Below are 19,847 nucleotides of genomic sequence, written 5' to 3' on the forward strand. Positions count from 1 at the left end.
GCTAAGTCATGGAAGAAGCCCAAATGCCCATTGACCATGAATGGATTAATAAACTGTGGTATATGTACACCATGGAATGTTATGCAGCCTTAAAGAAAGTTGGAGACTTTACTTCTTTCATGTTCACATGGATGGAGCTGGAACATATTCGTCTTAGTAAAGTATCTCAAGAATGGAAGAAACAGTATCAATGTACTCAGCCCTACTATGAAACTAATTTACTGTTTTCACAAGAAAGCTATAACCCATTTATAGCCTAAGAATAGGGGAAGGATGAAAGGGGGGAGAGGGAGTGGGGTGGCTGGGTGGAGGGAGGGTGATTGGTGGAATTACACCTTCGGTGCATCTTACAAGGGTATATGTGAAAATTAGTAAATATGTAATGTAAATGTCTTAACACAATAACTAAGAAAATGCCAGGAAGGCTATGTTAACCTGTGTGATGAAAATGTGTCAAATGGTCCAAAAAACCAGTGTATGGTGCCCCATGATCACATTAATGAACACAGCTATGATTTAATAAGAAAAAAATTCTGTTCATAAAAAAGTTAAAAAGAAAGAAAAAAATTAAAAGTAGATAAAAGATTAACAATAGCTCCTCCAAGAAAAGGATAAAAAAAAACAAGAGGAAAAAAAACGGCACCAACCACAAAAATATTATTCTTGTATATATATAGAAATGTACATCTATATATACAGGGGTCAACTTTAGTAGGAATATATTTATAATGCAATATACTTTCTGGACACCAGGTGGCGTTTTGAGTGGTTCCCAGGCTTATACCGGATTCCATTCACATTGTTACCACGGTAACCACCCTACCTGGCCAATCGCCATTTTTGGAGTTTCTATAAAAGTTTATTTCCTAATTGTTGTCCAACCTTGGCTGCTCTGTTCCAGACAGCACTCCTATCTGACCTCCCAACTCAGTGCAGGAGTCCACGCTTTACAAATCTTTCCACTCTGCTCCCACATTCTCCCACAAACTGACAACTAAAATCGGTTGTTGGTGAGGGGGTGGCTGCTGCTGGTTCCCACCACTGCTGCGCTGGGAGACCTTTTCCTCAGTTTCTGCAGCTCAGAGACTCACTTTTGAGTCCAGCCACCTGCCAGTTCGCTGCACAACCTGAATTGCCAGTCCACACCAATATTCCCTGCCAGGAATGGTCTGGACTAATTAATCACTCCTGTTGTTCTGGGAAAAGATGTCTGCCATTTCAGGCAATTCTAAATGTCTGTTTCCCAGATGGGATCCCTTCACTTCAATTTTCCATCGAGCTGCCTAGCTCTCTGTGGCTATGAGCGGCACCCTTTTCTGGTCGCCAAACTATGCTCAGGAATAAATTTTCATCAATTAGGTTTTGCATGAACTGTGAACTGCTGTCCTCTGCATGAGAGGGGACGGCTGCCAACCAGCACGGGCAGGGGAAATCTCTACAGCAGAGTCCGTGGTTTTGAATTACACCTCATATATAGCAATCTGCCAATTCGCTGCACATCTCCAACTGTCTATCCGGCTCCAATAATCCATGTGGGGAAAGGATCCAGAGCCCCCTCCCTCTCACCTGATGCCTTGGGAGAAATGGACTACACATCCGTCTTGTCTGCCATCATGCTCTGCCCTCCCTTGGCAGTTTCTGATAACTGCTGAAATAAACTCTCCTCTAGTCACCTAAAATCAATAGGTGATCTGGGATAGAGTTTTCTATGTCCCTATAAAAGTAAAATGATGAAATTTTTTTGAAAAACGAGATCATTGCCTGCTTGCCTTTCCCTCTTTGGGGTGTCTTCTTAAGAACTCAATAGGCTTGATTTAAAAAAAAAGTACAACTTTTTAACATTTTGATGCAAGTTCATGGTTCTTCTGACCCTTGGGACTATAAGCCTTTATTTACATGCTATAGCTCTGAGTTTCATGCATGCATCTGTGATAATGATTATTCAATGTTAAAATTGTATTCTTTCTCATCCATATAGATATGGAGGAGTCTTTTGTTGGAGAGATTCATTTAATTTCCCTAATACTTCCATTATTTCACAACAACATTGATGGTCTCTGAGTTGTAGTTCCGTTCCTGGGAAAATATTATGTATTTAAGGTGACCAGAAGGTTACCTTCTTCCTCTACCTATACTATGTATTTTGCAGAGAAATAACTATTTTTCAGGAAATTCACTAAAATGGTACAAATTCATATACTTATGAAGTTAATTCTAAGGCATGGTAGTTTTACTCACAAATTAATATTTAGAATCGATTCAATGCTTTATTTGACCTATCTACCTTATTACTACCTTCTTCTTTGGGTTTAAAAATGAGCATTGGAAAAAAACAAACAAACAAAAAAATGAGCATTGGATCTGAATAGGTATTCCTCAAAAGAAGACATATGAATGGCCAGCATATGAATGTTGGCCAAAATGCTCAACATCACTGTTCAGGGAACATATTTTTTTATGTCTGCCTCACATAAAAAAATATAATTAAAACCTAAATTTACAATAAAGGAACTAGAATAAAAAGAAGAAACTAATGTTTATTTAAGCTCAATTCACAACTGCCAAGACACGGAAGCAACCCAAGTACCCATCAACCCTTGAATGGATTAATAAACTGTTGTGTGTGATACACACACACACGTATACCATGAAGTACTATTCAGCCATAAGAAAAGATGGAGACTTTACACTTTTGTGTTTACTTGAATGGAGTTGAAACACATTCTTTTTAATAAAGTATTACAAAAATGGAAAAAAATGTATCCAATGTACTTAATATTAATATGAAACCAACATGTGAACAACTACACACCCACATAAAAGAATAACACAAATATATTCTAGTAGGGGGAGGGGTGAGTGGAGGTGGGAGAAGGGAGGGTGATTGGTAGGATCTCTCCTAATGTGCTCAATGTGATGGTGTTCAACATGCCCCATGGGTGGAAGGGCTACAACTTGAACTTTACCTTAGAAATAATAATAATGGAACCTAAACATTAGTACCCTCATATCAAACTGAATGTTTTTTAGAAAAGAAGAAACTAAGTGCAAAGTTACAGAAAAAAGTAAATAATATATATTAGGAAATAAATAAATGAAATAGAGACTAGAAAAACAATAGAAACAATCAATGAAACTGTGAATTGTTTTTTGAAAAAATAAACAAAACAGACAAACCCTTAGCTAGACTAACAAAAAACAGAGACAATGTAATAAATAAAATTATAAATGATAGAGGGTGTTATAATTGATACTGCAAAGACTTCCATAAAAATGATATGTCAATAAATTGGATAACCTGGAAAAAATGGATAAATTCCTGGAAACATATACCTATCCAGACTGGATCTGGAAGAAATTAAAAAATCTGATAGCTGGGCATTGTTGTGGGCACTTGTGGTCCCAGCTATGTGGGAAGCTGAGACAAGAAAATTGCTTAAAAACCCAAGAGTTTGAGGTTGCTGTGAGCTGTGACACCACTGCACTCTACCAAATGTGACATAGTGAAACTCTGTCTCAAAACAAACAAAAAACATAAATTTAATCACGGAGGTAAAAGTCTTAGAAAGATCATAAATCACTTATGAAAGAAATTGAAGGCAATACAAATAAATGGTGATATATTCCATATTCATGGATTGAAAGAATTAATACTATTAAAATGCTCATACCACCCAAAGAGATCTACAGATTCAGTGCAAGGTTTATCAAAATTTTCACAGAAATACAAAAAGAATACTAAAATCTTTTGTGGATTTACATGACTCTACAAAAGACTCTGAATACCCAAAGCTAACCTAAGCAAGAAAAACAAAACTGAATCTATCATATCTCCTTTTCTCAAAATATATTGCACAACTACAGTATACTGGCATAGAAACAGACACATAGACCAATATATCAGAATAGAAAACCCAGAAGTAAATCCACATATTTATGGTCAACTTATTTTTTACAAGGTTGCAAAAAAGACCCAACGGAGAAAGGATAGTCTCTCCAATAAATGTCATTAGCAAAATTGTTTATTCACATGCAAAATAATGACACTGAACAGTTACCTTATCTCCATATCCAACAGTCAACTTAAAATGGATTAATGTTTACTTGTAAGACTTGAAACTGGAAAATCACACAAATAAACATGGGGGAAAACTTCTTGACATTGATTTATACAGTAATTATTTTGCATATATGACTCCTAAAGCATAGGCAGCAAAAGCAAAAATAGACAAGTGGGTTGCATCAAACTAAAAAGCTCTCCTCAACAATAACAAAGACCATTAAGATAGTGAAGAGACAACCCACAGAATGGAGGAAAATACTTTCAAACCATGTATCTGATAAAGAGTTAATATCCAAAATATATAAGGAACTCAAATAACCAAATAGCTCAAAAACAAATAACCCAATTTAAAAGATGGGCAAAAGACTTAAATAAACATTGTTCCAAAGTAGTCATACATGAAAAGGTGTTCAACATCACTAATCATCAGGGAAGTGAAAACTAAAACCCATGATAAAATATCACTCAGCTGTTAGAATGTCTACTATCTAAAAGACAAGATAAAATAATTGTTGGATGGATGTGGAAAAAACTCTTATACACTGTTAGTGGCTCTGTAAATTGATATACCTATTACAGAAATTTAAATTCTCACAAATTTAAAAATAGTTCTAGCAATTCCATTTCTGGGTATATATCCAAAGGAAATGAAATCAGGATCTTGAAGAGATACTGAAACACCCATGTTCACTGCAGCATTATTCACAATAGCTAAGATATGAAAACAACCTAACTGTTCTACAATGGATAAGTGGATAAAGAAAATGGGAGCTATATAGACATATAGATTGATATAGATATGGACATAGACATTACTCAATATGATTTATCCTTAAAAACAGAAGAAAATCCTGCCATTCACTACAGAATAGATGAACAAGAGGGCATTATTCTAAGTGAAATAAGCCAGACACAGAAAGAAAAATAGTGCATAATTTCACTTATACGTGGAATCTTAAAAGGTCAAATTCTTAAAAGCAGAGAGCAAAGTGGTGTTTGCCAGAGGTTGGGGGTACAGGAAATAGGGAGATTTTGATCAAAGGGTACAAATTCAGTTATGCAGGATGAATAAGTTCTTAGCATTAGAGGAATAATCCTCTTATCATGGTGGCTATAGTTAATAATACTGACTTTATACTTGAAATTTGCTAAGAGGCTAGATCTTAAGTGTTCTTGCTAGAATAAAAAAATAAAGGAAAATATGTGAGGTGGTTAATATGTTAATTAACTTGATTATAGTAATCATTTTAATGTATACATATATATGTATACATATACATATATATATGTGTACATTAAAATACCATATTGTATGCTTTAAATTGGTGTAACTTTCATTTGGCAACTGTACCTCCATAATCTGAGGGGGAAAGGCTGAGCATCTGACATGGTGCCAATAGGGCAGGGAAAGGTGCCAGTCTGCCGGCGTCCTTCAGCTGACTGAGGACATTGGTTTTATAATGCAAGTGGGAGGTCAGAGTTGGGGGAAGGTACTCTAGGTTCTTTTCAAAAGGACTGTGAATTGCACTCTTGTGGGGATGGTACACCTAGCACAATTCCTGTAGCAAACCTGCTTTTTCCCTGCAGCCAGATGATGGTTGGGTGGTGAGGGGTATTCAGCTCCAGAAAGCCTGTATATCTCCATAAAGGGGAGCGCCAAGGAGCAGGAACCTGGACTCTCCCTCAGAACTGATTTTGCAGCTAACTGGAATCCTTTCTAGAAACCAGGGCTCCACATGGCCACTTCAGCAATATCTTGTGTACATGCTCCTCAAAGGCTACTTTTAATACATTCTTCACATGGCTGTCATGTTACCGTCTTTAAAGAAATAGTAGACTTTCACTTTGAGACTTCTTTTTTCTGCAATCTTGTTTCACATATTCCATCAGCACTGTGTCTTATTTATGAAAAGCACAAAGACAGAATTTTAAAGCCTAAATTTAAAATGCCCCTAGGAAGACCAGATGAAAGCATCATGATCCAGTGTTGTGACAGTTGAGCTGCTCCCTAGGTCTCCTTAGAGGCATGTTTTTATTGGAGGAAAGAGAACATCTAAAGTTCTTTAGTACAAGCCTCCCCAAAGCAAACTTTTTATTGTATTTTAACTTTGCACAAAAGGAAAACTCTAAGTGTCCCTAAAGTCTGTAAAACTCTTTCCCGGCAGAGAACGTGTTGCTGGGTCTGGTTCCTGTAGTGGCCACAGTGACAGGAGGAGCGTGCTAGGAGAGGCTCTTCTTTCAGGCCTCAAGACAGGTGCAGTGGGCATCAACCCTGTGCAACAACCTTACCACTCCTTTTGGGAGCTAGAGAACGCTCTAGTTATAGAGCCATGGTTAGAGAGATGATTATCTTTATTACCTTCTTATAAAGATCTTCTCATCTGAACCATACAGCATGGGAAATGAGGCAAGTGACTGCTTTAGTGCATCACAGAACAGCTACTTTCATGTCCAGGGGATGTTGACAGTTGTCTAGTCTCAGAAGAGGCACAGCCACTTATGCATCTCCCCCAAATTGGTGAACTCTGTTTTGGTGCAGCAAAGGTGATGTTTAAAAAAATACTAAAATAAGTAATCATTTCAAAAATGTTCAAGTTCAATATATTAGAAATAGATGTATTAGAAATTATCATTGTAATTGAAAGTTTGTTGCCTCTTTAAACTATAACTGATCATCATACTTATAAAATTTATTATCCATCTATGGGGAAAAAACTCAAGTACATTTTATTGTCCTCCATTTTATTCTTTCACTTTCTTTTCCCATTCCCTCACCCTTTGGAAGAGTAAAATATTTAAATTGAAGAGAAAAATCAAATTAAATAAATATGTTTCTGTTTAAAACTTTTTAATTTTTATATTATCTTTATATCCCATCCATAAACAGAATCAGTAATGAAAGCCATTGATTACAATGAAGGAACTTCTTAAGTTCATGCTATAAATGAAACAAAAACCTACAAAAACTACAAAAATCTTTACTAGATTCCAACATTATAAAGAAAAATTTTAGACATAGAAATATATATGTGTATGCATAAAGAACTCCACAAATAAAGAAAATCTTAAGGAAATGAATTAAGACCTGAACATGGAAAGTAAAGGACCCAAAAGTTATTTCATGTTCAGAGAAATCTAATTTTCAATATAAAAGGTCATTTCTTAATGACACGCTCTTGGAACATAACTTTTTTTACACAGAGCCTAAGCACATTTTCTTCTAAATTATGAAGTCAATATATCACTCTTGAAATTGTTATCATGATTCTTTTCTCCTCATTTTTGTGCTGAACACACTGAGCTTACAACTGATGCAATTGAAAGTTACTCTCCTAGTCCCTCTACCTCTTTTGCAGTCAAGGAATTTTGCAAAAATCAAATCAAAGTTCACCTTTATCCTTTAGATCCATCCAAAGTAGCACACAAAAAAAGAGAGCTGTTTTAAAAGGTCGTGTCATAGAGGGTATAGCTGTCCCTTCTCTTGACTCTGACTTGGGACATGGTAGGGATTTGCCTCATTACTGCCCCCAATTCCTGTGGCTGTATCCTGAAAGTCAGGACTATTACACAGAAAAGGATAAGGATTTGAGGACCTATAAGAATATTTTAAAGAAAACATGTCTGGATACATATTTACCTGATTGATGTCCTCTGCTGATTACCAGAACATTACCAGTCAAGACTCATAAGCTTTTACAGACAGAGGGATGCAGCCATGTGAGCCGAACTTTGTTGGATACATGTACACAACCTGTGGCCCACTGTGAAATACTGATGGTTAACTCTAGTTTTATTCTCATAGTTTAATGCACATTATCACTGTCTTTTTAAAAAACATTTCCACTTCTCTCAATTTCCTCATTCCCAGTTTTTTTTTTTTTTTCATCACTCCATAGTCGTCGTCTTCTTGCATAAATCTTGACACATCCTTACAGGTATTTGAGGACATTCTTTATTCCCAAATGATGTGTTGTAGAGTAAATGGTGTTCCAGATCCTTGGGTCTTATACTAATTTAGTTGTGGGTCCTCAGTGTTAAGCTGAGTAACTGGACTGCTCAATCATTGATAAGAAGAGGTGGATGAGTCAATCAGTGATCACACTTGACAAGCACTAAGAGAGGACTCTGCCCAGGAGATAGAAAAGACTTGGGTAGGGTCTCGTGCTATAAAGGGGATACCCTCAAAACACGGTGAACAACAGTAATGTTAAGTACTTATTTCATCCTATAAGATTTGTTTTTTTACAACCCTGCCCCTTCCCAGGTAAAATCCTTTAGAGATTTTCTATTTTCTTTTGTAGAAAATTCTATACTTTCCCTTGTTCTCAAGGCCATCTCCAAATTGGCTCCAAAGGGTCTATTCTTTCTAGTCACAGCTTCCATTAGTCCCTTGCAGACCTCTAGGCAAACAGGATTATTCATATGGTTTTTCTTAAAAACACTCCCATTAACAACCTTGTTCTTGGATCTGGCCCAGCATGGCCTTCCCTCTCATATGTGCAAGCAGAAACCAACTAGAAATAGATTATAGATCTCTACCATGATGACTCTGTTAACCCCCACAAAGAGGAATGACCTTCAAGTTTACTATGAGGAAAATATTTGCTTTTGTATATTCTTCCACAGAGAAATCTTTACCTTTCCGTATCATTTCTAAGTACCCTGTTTCCCTGAAAATAAGATAGTGTCTTATTTTAAGGTGTGCTCCCAAAGATGCGCTAGGTCTTATTTTCAGGGGACGTCTTATCTTTCCTGTAAGTAGGTCTTATTTTCGGGGAAACAGGGTAGCTTTTAAATTAAGGACGCACAGCTATTAAACATTAAGATGTGGCTGTCAGGACTGGGCTGGCAATAGTTTTCCAAAACCAGGACCCTGGTCATGTTAAAATAAAGAAGGAGGGGTTTTTCACCCTCCCATTAGCAGAAATGTAAAAGGCAAACTGGAATTTAGTTGTAGAATTTTGTATTAGAACCACATTTGATAGCCAATTATGTAAGTCTGGCCAGTAGTTAAGTGAGTGTACTAAGAGCCAGATGGCCGGGGTTCAAGTCCCAGCTTTGCCACATATCAGCTGTGTTCCCTCTCTGTCTGTAGGCCTCATCTGTAAAATCAGGATGACATCCTCTTCCAAGGGTTACTGTGAAAATGAAATCAGTTAATATATGCAGCCTACTTGGAATAGAATATGCACACCTTGTGAAGTTATTACTATTATTATCACATAAACACTTCTCTTTTTGAAAAAGAACACTTTTTCTGAGCAGTTAAGACAAAATGTGCCTTTATATCCACAAATTCCTAAAGCAATGTTTGAAATTAAAATTCTATAGAAGAGAGACTTAAAATTACTTGTGGTCTGAATGCCTGTGTCTCCAATTCCATCCTCTAAGCAAGCTGCGTGTCAAGGTCAGAAGGAAAGTGACAGGGCTGCTTTCCAGAGCCTGGGAGAGAGTGGGGACTAGAGCTGAGACTGAGGGCTCACCTTCCTCTCCATGGTGGGTCAGGAGATGATGTATGGAGAAGGCTCATTGTTTTCTCCATTCAGAGCATACACATTACATTGCTTAAGGGAGAATTGTAAATGTTTCTTAAGAGGTTATACTGAAAATTAAGACAGACTTAAGCAAAAAGCAATGCTTCTGTTAACTGTCAAAATTCTCTTTAACAGAGTTATTATGAGTCCCACAGCTGCTCAGTGAGAAGGTAGGTCACATAAATCTTCATTTTCTCACATTGTTTTGGGAACTCCAGTAAATCTTTTTCACACCAGGGATATCACTTGCAGAATACCTGGCTTCATGAGAGGATTCAGAGTCTTGTTACCTTTTGCTTGTGACAGGGGTTAATAACTGAATTTTGAATTCACCTAAAAGCAAATGAAGTTACATAAAATAAGCACAGGACTCCCTCCAAAGTTCACCTCAAACTAAATTGAAAGTAAAAGAGAAATAGATGAGAATTATTTCTTTTTATTACTGATTTTGTTTCTAATAAAAGGAATCCTATGCATTTATATAAAAAATATTCAGTAAGTAATTTGGAGAGGTTACAAAGACAAAGTTACTTATAAAACATTGACAAGGTTTCCATATTTAGGGAAAGTTATTTGTTGAGAAACAATTTATTATTTTATTAGACCATGCCAATTATGGTGGTGTGTTATGATATATACAAAAGCACAATATAATTTTATAGTTTCCACAAATAGAATCTTCTGAATACTGGGGGGGAAAGTCTGAATTTTAATTTAATAGGACTTTAAGTTGTCAAGGACATTTTACAAAAAAATCATACAGCAAGAGTTAGTATTATAAACGATTATCTGTTTTGTTAATCATGAAAAAAAGCAGTTACAATACTCACCCCATGGTATTCCAATAATAATTACCTGCCAAATGTTATAGTGATATCTGTCGCAATAACTCCATTGAGTTATGAATTGAAAAATTATCTTGTGCTGCAGATAGTTTCATGGATATGACTCATTCTCTGAGAAACACAAGATGTTTCATGGAGGCTCAGCACCCATAGCTCAGTGAGTAGGGCGTCTGCCACATACACCAAAGCTGGCAGGTTCAAACCCAGCCCAGGCCTGCTAACCAACAATGACAACGGCAACCAAAAAATAGCCAGGGTGTTGTGGCAGGCAACTGTAGTCCCAGCTACTCAGGAGGGTGAGGCAAAAGAATAGCTTAAGCCCACAAGTTTGAGGTTGCTGTGAGCTGTGACGTCACGGCAGTCTACCGAGGGCAACATATAAGACTCTGTTTCAAAAATAAAAAATATATTTTACGGAAGCTGTAATGATTTTACTGTCTTAAAACCATCTGCATTCACACTATGGGGGCCCCACAAGTCAAGCATAAACTGAAAAATCTGAGCTCTACCCAATGGAGGACTCCTTTCTTTCAGCTAAGATCTTTGTGGGGAAAGAGCTACCAATTGAGTAGAATTTGCTTTCCCACATTGGAACGAGCCAAGTAATAGCTGAGAACCCGAGTGTTGTAGCCTTATAAATCTAAGTCTACTAGCTGTGTATTTTTGGGAAAGTTACTTAACATCTCTGAACCTCAATTTTCTCATTAAAAATGAGGATTAAAAAGTAACATTGTCACAGGTAGTGATGGTTATGTGATGCCATGTGGTTCTTGGCACAGATCCCTCATGATGTCACAGGTATTGTAACTATTACACATTAACAAGTAAAATGTTATTTTAATTAAATAAATGCTACTTTAGTTAAAATAAACAATAGCCTGCAAAAGATGACACTCCTAACCAAGAGTTTCACAAGCCAGCATGAAGAGTAAACAAACTAGAGTGAGAATGGTGGGGAATGAGAAAATAAGACACACAAGAGACAAAGATCACACAAGAGATGAAAGTGATGGGGCTGGGAGGTCTGGGGCCACTGATGGCTGCAGCCAGCACCAAACTGTGTGAACGGCTTTATTTATATAGTACCTAAATTAGGTTGCTGTACTAACTATGTTACAAATCATCAGGGAAACGAGTGGGAATATTTTCATTTTACAAGGTTGAGGGGAAGTAATAGTACATTGGGTAAAGATTAACTTTAGGGAGAGAAGGCTATGTGCTGTCAGGAAAAAGATATATAGAAGCTTCTTGCCTTCTGGCAGAAGGAGCAAGGAGAAAGAACTATTGTTTTAGGAAAGGAGGAGAAGCAGTTTGGAGGTCATTCCTTGAACCCATGTCCCAGGCTGTTGGGGTCTTGCCACCTCACAATTTCACATCACACAAGAACAATTTTACCTTTTCTTCTTAAAAAGGAACCCCTAATCAAAAATGTAAAAATCTACCCTAATGCAGCCATCCTTCATAATTTCATGTATAAATATTTAAAATTCATAATATTTTTGGTTAAAGCATTTGGTAGCCTAACCAATAGTTCATGAGAAGAAAATTAATGCTATAAGATTAAAATACTATATTTTAATTCTCAAGTCATTTAAATTGATAACTTTATGGGTTTTTGCACATAGGCAGCTAAAATGTTAAGTCCATTTATTAAATTGTGCGTGAATTCAGTAAATATTCTTAATCATCATTAAGCCTTAAACAACCTGTGACATCAATATGATGCTAAAGAAACAATGATAAATTACTTGGAGCTACCAACTATATATTTAAATACTGAAATATTAGTAAGTTACTTGGTATTTTTGCAGATTTTAATTTTTCTATCTTTAATATAATTTATGTTATATCAGTTTACCCATAAGTATACAAACAGGGAATATAAGAAAGTGATTATACACTTAAAAAATCAAGCAATATAAAGTCTGAATACCAACTGGCACAAAATGTGAATATCATTTAAAAGTAAGCTGACATTGAAAATAAAATCTGTTACACTGTAGGGCTATAAAAATACACTACAGAAAATGGATACCTTGAGTATAATTTGTTTTGAATTCCAAAATTACGCACAAGATATGTATTGTATGTTTTTAAAGACACCCCTCAAATGTGAGTCTTCACATACCTGGCTTGTATAAGGTATATAGTTTGGCAGCATTAGGGAGAAAACTGCTGTGTTCTGTATCTATGTGCCTTGTTTGGTCCACAAGCACCATTCATAACCATGATTTTCTGATGCCCATCTCTCACCCGCATCATGAGTCATGTGTCCCTGTGGCTCCAGTCATTCTATCAGACCTGCACTCTTGGCTGCATATTCATGGAAAGCACCAGAAAGGAGATCTTAGGACCAACACACTCTGCCTTAGGATCTGGCTCCCATCTACATTCCTCAATCCGTGAGGAGCTTCTGGATTCTGGATCTTTGTTGTCCAGATCTAAACCTTGAGTTCTAGTTATGGAATTTTACTCCATGGTCCTTCTCTTTCTCAGCATATTTATCTTAGTCAGTTCAAGATGATGTAACTAATTACCATAGACCAGGTGACTTAAATAACAAACATTTCAGCTGGCACAGGAGTTCATGCCCCTAATCCGAGCATTCTAAGAGGCCAAAGCGGGAGGATCCCTTGAGCTCAGGAATTTGAGATCTGCCTGAGCTAGAGCAAAACTCCATCTCTATTAAAAACAAAAAAAATTATCCAGGCATTGTTGAATTATACATTTATAATGGCAAATTGCATGGTATTTGAGCTATGTCTCAATGAAGCTATTTAAAATGTAGGCTCTGTTGTCTTCTCTTTCCCCTAGTAACACCCCCATGTACAACAAATCTGAACAGCAACCCACCTCCCAGTGCAGGAAATAGGGAGCCATCCCATCTCCAATTGTAGCCCACCTAAACATCTATCACAGCTTTCTGATATCTTTTTAACTTCTGTATTTACAATTTCTACACTTTTTTTGATTAGTTGTTCCAGTGGGAGCCAAGCGGTGCCACTGCCTCCTGTGTTCTACCCAGAATCTGAAATTCAACCCCAACCACATAGTCCTTATTGCTACTTCTTGAATGCTACAAAGGCTTTCCCACTTCACACTATGTAGTATCTCCTACTCTTGGAATGCTTTTCCCTCAATAGCCTCTAAACTTTTTCTCATTTCATTCATTTCTTAAGGGTGAATGTCACCAACAGGTTTCCTTCCCAAACTACCCTATCTCTGTGGTCCACTTTTCCTTTTTATAGCTCTCTGGCTCTATTTCCTAATTTATTTATTTTTATTTATTTAGTTTTTAGAGACAGAGTCTAACTCTGTTGCCCAGGCTGGAGTGCAATGGGTGATCGTAGCACACTATAAACTCCAATTCATGGCCTCAAGCAAACCTCAGGCTCTCTCGCTCTGGGATTACCTGTGTGAGCCACCACGCCCAGCCCGAGTGAGTACCGAGTAGAAGAATACACTCTGCGTTCCACAAGTCCACTTGGCTACAGCTTCCTGTATCATTTGCAGTCTGTGTGTGTGTGTGTGCGCGTGTGTGTGTAGGCACTGGGTGGCCAGGCACTCTGTGATAGGTGTCACTGGCAGTCCTAAATCAGTGAACATGCACAGTCTCTGTCCATAGGAACTTAGTCACTGGGGAGTCACACAAATAAAACAAGTATTTGGATTTCAGAGAGTAAATGACGTCAATCAGGGAACATATAAATTATAAAAAGAGAAGAAGAAAGAACAGAGAGGAATACCACATGTCATGATGGGCCCAGAAGTAACTGACCGTAGACAGGAGGTGAAAAAGGTCTGGAGAGTGTGGCAGTGCAGAGACAAAGAAGAACACTTACACAAGGAAGTATCCGTGATGTCCTAAGACTTAATGAAAGTAAGTGTCCTGTCCTTGTTGATCCTGACAAGAACTATTTCAATAGGTTAATGAGGAAAATGCCACCATCAGGAAACTAGAAAGAAAATTTAAATGAGCCTGGAAGGGAGTGTGGACAAATCTATTATCGGTCTGAATGCTGTAGAACATTTAGGGAAATAGCAGCAGACATGATGGTTGGGGGGGTGGTATTTATTGGTTAATGACAAGACAGAAATAAATAAGTCTAAATGATTCTGATAAATTTTCAGTAGGCTGAAGAATTTGCCATAGGAGAGATGAAAAAGCTAACTGAGCTAATGGCTGACCTAATAGAGTGCGGGTGGCTTACAAGAGGATACCTCTTCCTCGAAGGCAAGGTGGGTACAGAAATAGGTGAGTGTGCTTAGGAATAAAAGCAGAAGTGAGCCACCCACTTTGTTCTCCTGTGGTACCTAGCACCCACTGCCTGGCATGTAACAGATGTCTAATAAATAATTACAAAAAAATGAATTATATTTTCAGATAGTGATGTCGTGAAGGAAATTGAAACATAAGATAAAAGGCTTGAAATATGCTCTGTGGGAAATGAAAGAGAAAGTTGCCCAGGAAAACGTAAAAATAACAGATGGTGTTTGAACTGAGTTTGGCAACTATGCCTTTGAAATGAATTTTTAATGCAGCTGTATGAGTTTCTTCATCTTTAAGAGAGTTGCTTGTGTGGGAGGAGAGCGGAGGATGGTGTGGTGGATTGTAATGTGGAGTTTTTTTTTTTCCCAGAAAATACAAAGTAGTAGGGAATTGGGGATGTTGAGGAAAGGGGACTGTCACAATAAGCCGGTTCATTCATTACCATGCAATCAGGAAGGTACAGTGGGGGTGGTGAGTCATATCTGGAGGAGCAGTGGTTTGGAATAAGAAGTGTGGTGTGTGTATGTGAGAGAGAGAGAGAGAGAAAGATATTATAATTGAAGATTTCAGAGTTCCAGCACATCTAGGACTTGGCTGTGGAGGTGCATAGCTGACAATTTGGAGATTCACAAGATCACACAATTGAGAGGCCGTAGTATTGGAAGGATGTCCTCATTGTTCTCAGTTTGGGTCTCAAGATACATGGCTTTCTCATCATGAGCTATGAGTGTATCTCACACAAGTTATTAATAATAAATACTGCAGATTGCTTAATAATATAATTTGACAACCCCTATGTACTAGAAATAAACATCACCTAAGATGAAGGTTGAACTTGTGTGTGGGCCAAAAGCTTTAAAAACGCTAATAAAAGCAAGGGAGTGTGAGAAAGAAGCACGGGGCCACACAGCTGCATGTTATGTGGTTATGTGCTTCAAGGGAGCAAATCGTTTACATAGGAGCAGGGAGTGTCTGGACCTGCACTGAAGACTGAGGACAGTGTTCTTTCCTGAACCAAGAAGCTCCAACTCTGAACAGCATCCCGTTGAAACTGCTGGAGGTGGACAGTATCTGTGAAGACGGTTCAGTTAAGTCAAGGTGCTGTGAAGTAGAAGATGTGGAGGGAGCGGAATGTTAGGCTGGAATGGTGTTCTAGAGAGAGCATGGTGGAAATATTAAGGAGGGAGGGTAGCTTAAGAGAAAGGAAGGACAGAGCTGCTCACATTTTGAGCAAGAGTAAGGAAGGGACAGATGGGAGACAGGTGGAGAAAGTGGCCAAAGAATTTCTTAGAACTAATCTAACGTTTAAGGGTAGGAAAGAGGACTCAGACCCCCTCAGAAGAGGAGGAGGGAGCCTAGGTCTAGAGGAAGAATGGGTCACAATTTCCAGGACCTTCACTGCACTTCTACGGGGCAGTATTTTTCAACCTTTTTATAATATGGCACGCTTGAACCTATAGTTTAACTTCCATAGCACTCTTAAATTATGTTGATCAAAAAAAGAGTTAAAAAAAAAGAATATACTTAACTGTGCTTTGAACTTGTTTCAAAAATAATTTAAATAATGCTCTTTAAAAATTTTTGCAGCACACATAAGGTCCTCTCATGGCACACCAGCATGCCTCGGCACACCAGCTGAAAATCACTGTTCTAGAGAGGGGACCGAAGCCTCTTCTATCTGAGGAAGCACTCGAATCAGGCTATGTTATGCATCAGCTGTTTGTATCTGGAAGTTTCTGTACTTGTTTGTGCCTATGTTTCTCCATTTCTTCAGAGAGAGAAAAAAGTTCCCTAACTCCTGTGTGGCTGCTGGAATTGCATAATAATTATATATAAATATGTATGGATGTGTGTGTGTGTGAGAGAGAGAGAGACTACATAATAACGCAGTGTCTGGTATATAGTGACAACTTATTAATGATGGTTCTGTGTTTACTGAATTTTTGTCAATGCTACATTTAATCTTACTCTATTCTTCCCATGCCATAATAAAGTATACTTGAATTTAAGAGCAAATATTGTGACATTCCTGGTCATTGGTATGCTGGGTCTTCTAAATCCATCTTCTTTTCTGTAGATGTATGTGAAACAATGTGTGGCAATGATGTCACCTGTGTGTACCAGGAGGGGGCCTCTGCATTCCCCTTTACCATTGACTTGTTTACTTTCAGAGTCTTTCCTGTTGCCTTATTTTTGCTCAAAAAACAGGGATTATCAAGTATTTGCATACAAGTATAAGCACAATTTAATACGATACTCTGGATATGATTCTTATATGGTAACTTTTTCAATTTAATGTTTAATATTAGTCCATGTAGGGGGAAAAAACAATATTCTTCAATATGGAATGTGATAGTGCACTAATCCTGATGAATATTTGGCTTGCCCAAATTTCTAGATCTTCAAAGGCCAAAATTCTTTTTCTACTCTCTCAGCTTCAAAGAAATTAGAACACAATGTGGAGGAGCTCTCAACAATCTTTTTTTGTCCTTACTGCCTCCCTGCTTTTCTTTATGTGGGCTGCACCACAGAAAATAAATTTGTACCTTGTTGGCTGGCTCCAAATGTTAATAGAACTGATGTTTTAATATTCAAATATCATGTTTCTTAAAATACTAATTTCAGATCAAATAATTCATTGTCACTCTTCCCACAAAATGTAAAGTTTTGCTAAACTGGCAACTCCCAAAACATCTTTGCATGAAATGGCATCACTTTGAGAAATTCCACATGTATGTATTCTAATGTGCAATTTCTGTAATTTTAACAGATATGTAACTACCAGTGGATTCTAGATAGCTGTATATTGTTATAATTTTATATTTAGATATTTCTATCCTTATTTTTATTCAATAATTTGATTCACTGTTCAATAGCACCCAGTAAATAATCTAGATACTCGGTAACATTCAATAAGCCTTTCCAAGTCATAAAACATTGCTTCCTACCCTAGGAAATCTGTCTGAAAACACCACGCATATCTAAACGAATCAATGCTGGAGCAAAAAGTACAATTTTTATTCTTAGCTCCAGTATGTTTCCATGACCTAACCTTCCCTCTCAAAGACCATCTACTTGATTACAAGCCAGGATTCTATAAAACACTGGCATGTTTTTCTGCTGTTGTTAGGACATTTGTTCAAATGACTGGTCTAAATAGTTCATGTCATGGCCTCTCCACTGGCAAAGACTTTTTAGATATCAAGGGTCAGAGCTGGGAAAATGAAGATAAATTTTTAAGAATTCCATTTAAGCCCAATTTTCCTTTTTCTATATCACTTTCAGAGTGGAGGCACATGAATACTTTCTAGGACCTTCTCTTTGAATGGAAAGCAAATTCCCCTCCACTCAGCATATCAAATCCTGAGAGATTCAGACAGGCAGACTTTGGTCACCTCAATTTCTGAAATGTTATACTGATTACTTCTTTAAGATGTTATTTGGCCCAAGGTCATAGAACATATAAGTTAATTCTGAATGTGGAGCTCCCCAGGGTACAACAGTACACAACATCAGCTTTGGAATGGCATCTGAAAACTCATAAAAGCAGACTTTCATTAAAAGCAATATTACCGCCATCACTTGCCTTCTGACAAATTTATGTGTGGATAATCAGGAGACTGTATGTGGGGATTGACTTATAATACACATTTCTTCTATTTTTGAAGTAAAAGGATGTTTCTATATTTCTCAGAAATTTCTTACTATTTCATTGTATTGACCACTAAGGTGTTTTTATTATTGTCAAGTATAATCTTATTCTGAAGTTGCATTTTAAATTTACTTGCATATTTGGGATTTATAGCCCTTAATGTTTTAAACTACAAAATGATAATAAATCTTTAAGGTCCTTCCTAACTCCATCCAATTAATTGTTACCTAATCAAGCAAAGCTGCCATTGTATTACTCTTGATGTCCTGAATGTCATCAAAATGTTTTCCTTTCTATATTTCCTTTATCTTCCTATAAAGAAAAAGTCACTAGAGGCCAGACAAGGTGAGTAGGGTGGTTGTTCCAATATAGTTATTTGTTTGCTGGCTAAAAACTCCGTCACAGATGGTGACATGTGGAGTGCATTGTCATGATGTAAGAGCCACACCTTTCTTGTGCCAAGATTTTCAGTTAAGGTTTTCCTGTTTCTCTATTAATGTTTACTTGGTCTGCCATGCTTCTCACAGTCAACTGACAATATGAACACACAATTCAATGAAATTTTGGAATGTTTTCCTCAGTTCTGCTTGTTACTGGCTATCCTGACTTCTCTTTATCAGTGATACTTTCTCTCCCCCTCAGAAAAAAACATTTAATCCATTTGTACACTGTCATTTTCTTCATGGCATAAATTTGGACTAACATATCCCTGATTTCACTTTCATACTTGTCAAGTTTAACGAGAAATGTAATGTTTATTCATTGCTCTAATTAAATCTCCAACATTCTCATGATGGCACACAAAAACATACAACAACAATAATGAACACCACTCAGCGAGACACTGCCAGACATCAACACGAACGCAACTGTAAGACCAAGATTACAAAAACTTACCAAGTTGTTTATACAGTGCTGACAACATAAGTGGCAAGTTTGAGAACTTAATTGTGAAACCTCAGATGTACCAACACTAGTGCCCACCCACCCTTCAAAGCACTTTTTCTAGGACGAGCTTATGAACTTAATTGTCAGATCTCATATGACAACAGATCTGATGGCCATTCCAGAAAAAGCATTCCAAAAGCGCTTTGAAGGGTGGACGAGGAACTGACATCAGTACACGGCTTCCCAGTGGAGGACTTCAAAGGTGACTGTAGTGCTATTCAGCAATGAGGTATGTAGCAATTTTTCTAGGATGAGTTCTTGAATTTAATCGTCCATCCTTGGATTTATCTTTTAATGCACAATCCCATAAAATGTACAAAATACCCATATGTTAAGCACAAATACTTTTATTGCAAACAATAGTAAACTGCATTCAAACTAAAGGAATAGGCTTTCTCAGACACTGAGATTTGGGGCTGGTGCTCTGAACCTCCTGGCATTGTTGGTGTCTGTCCGCAAGTAGGCTTTTTTCCTGTGGTACCAAGATGGCCTCTGCCAGCTCCATGGACAATTTGACCCATGGTAAAAGCAAGAG

Source organism: Nycticebus coucang, chromosome 2 (genome assembly GCF_027406575.1).
Source record: "Nycticebus coucang isolate mNycCou1 chromosome 2, mNycCou1.pri, whole genome shotgun sequence".
Classification (NCBI taxonomy): domain Eukaryota; kingdom Metazoa; phylum Chordata; class Mammalia; order Primates; family Lorisidae; genus Nycticebus; species Nycticebus coucang.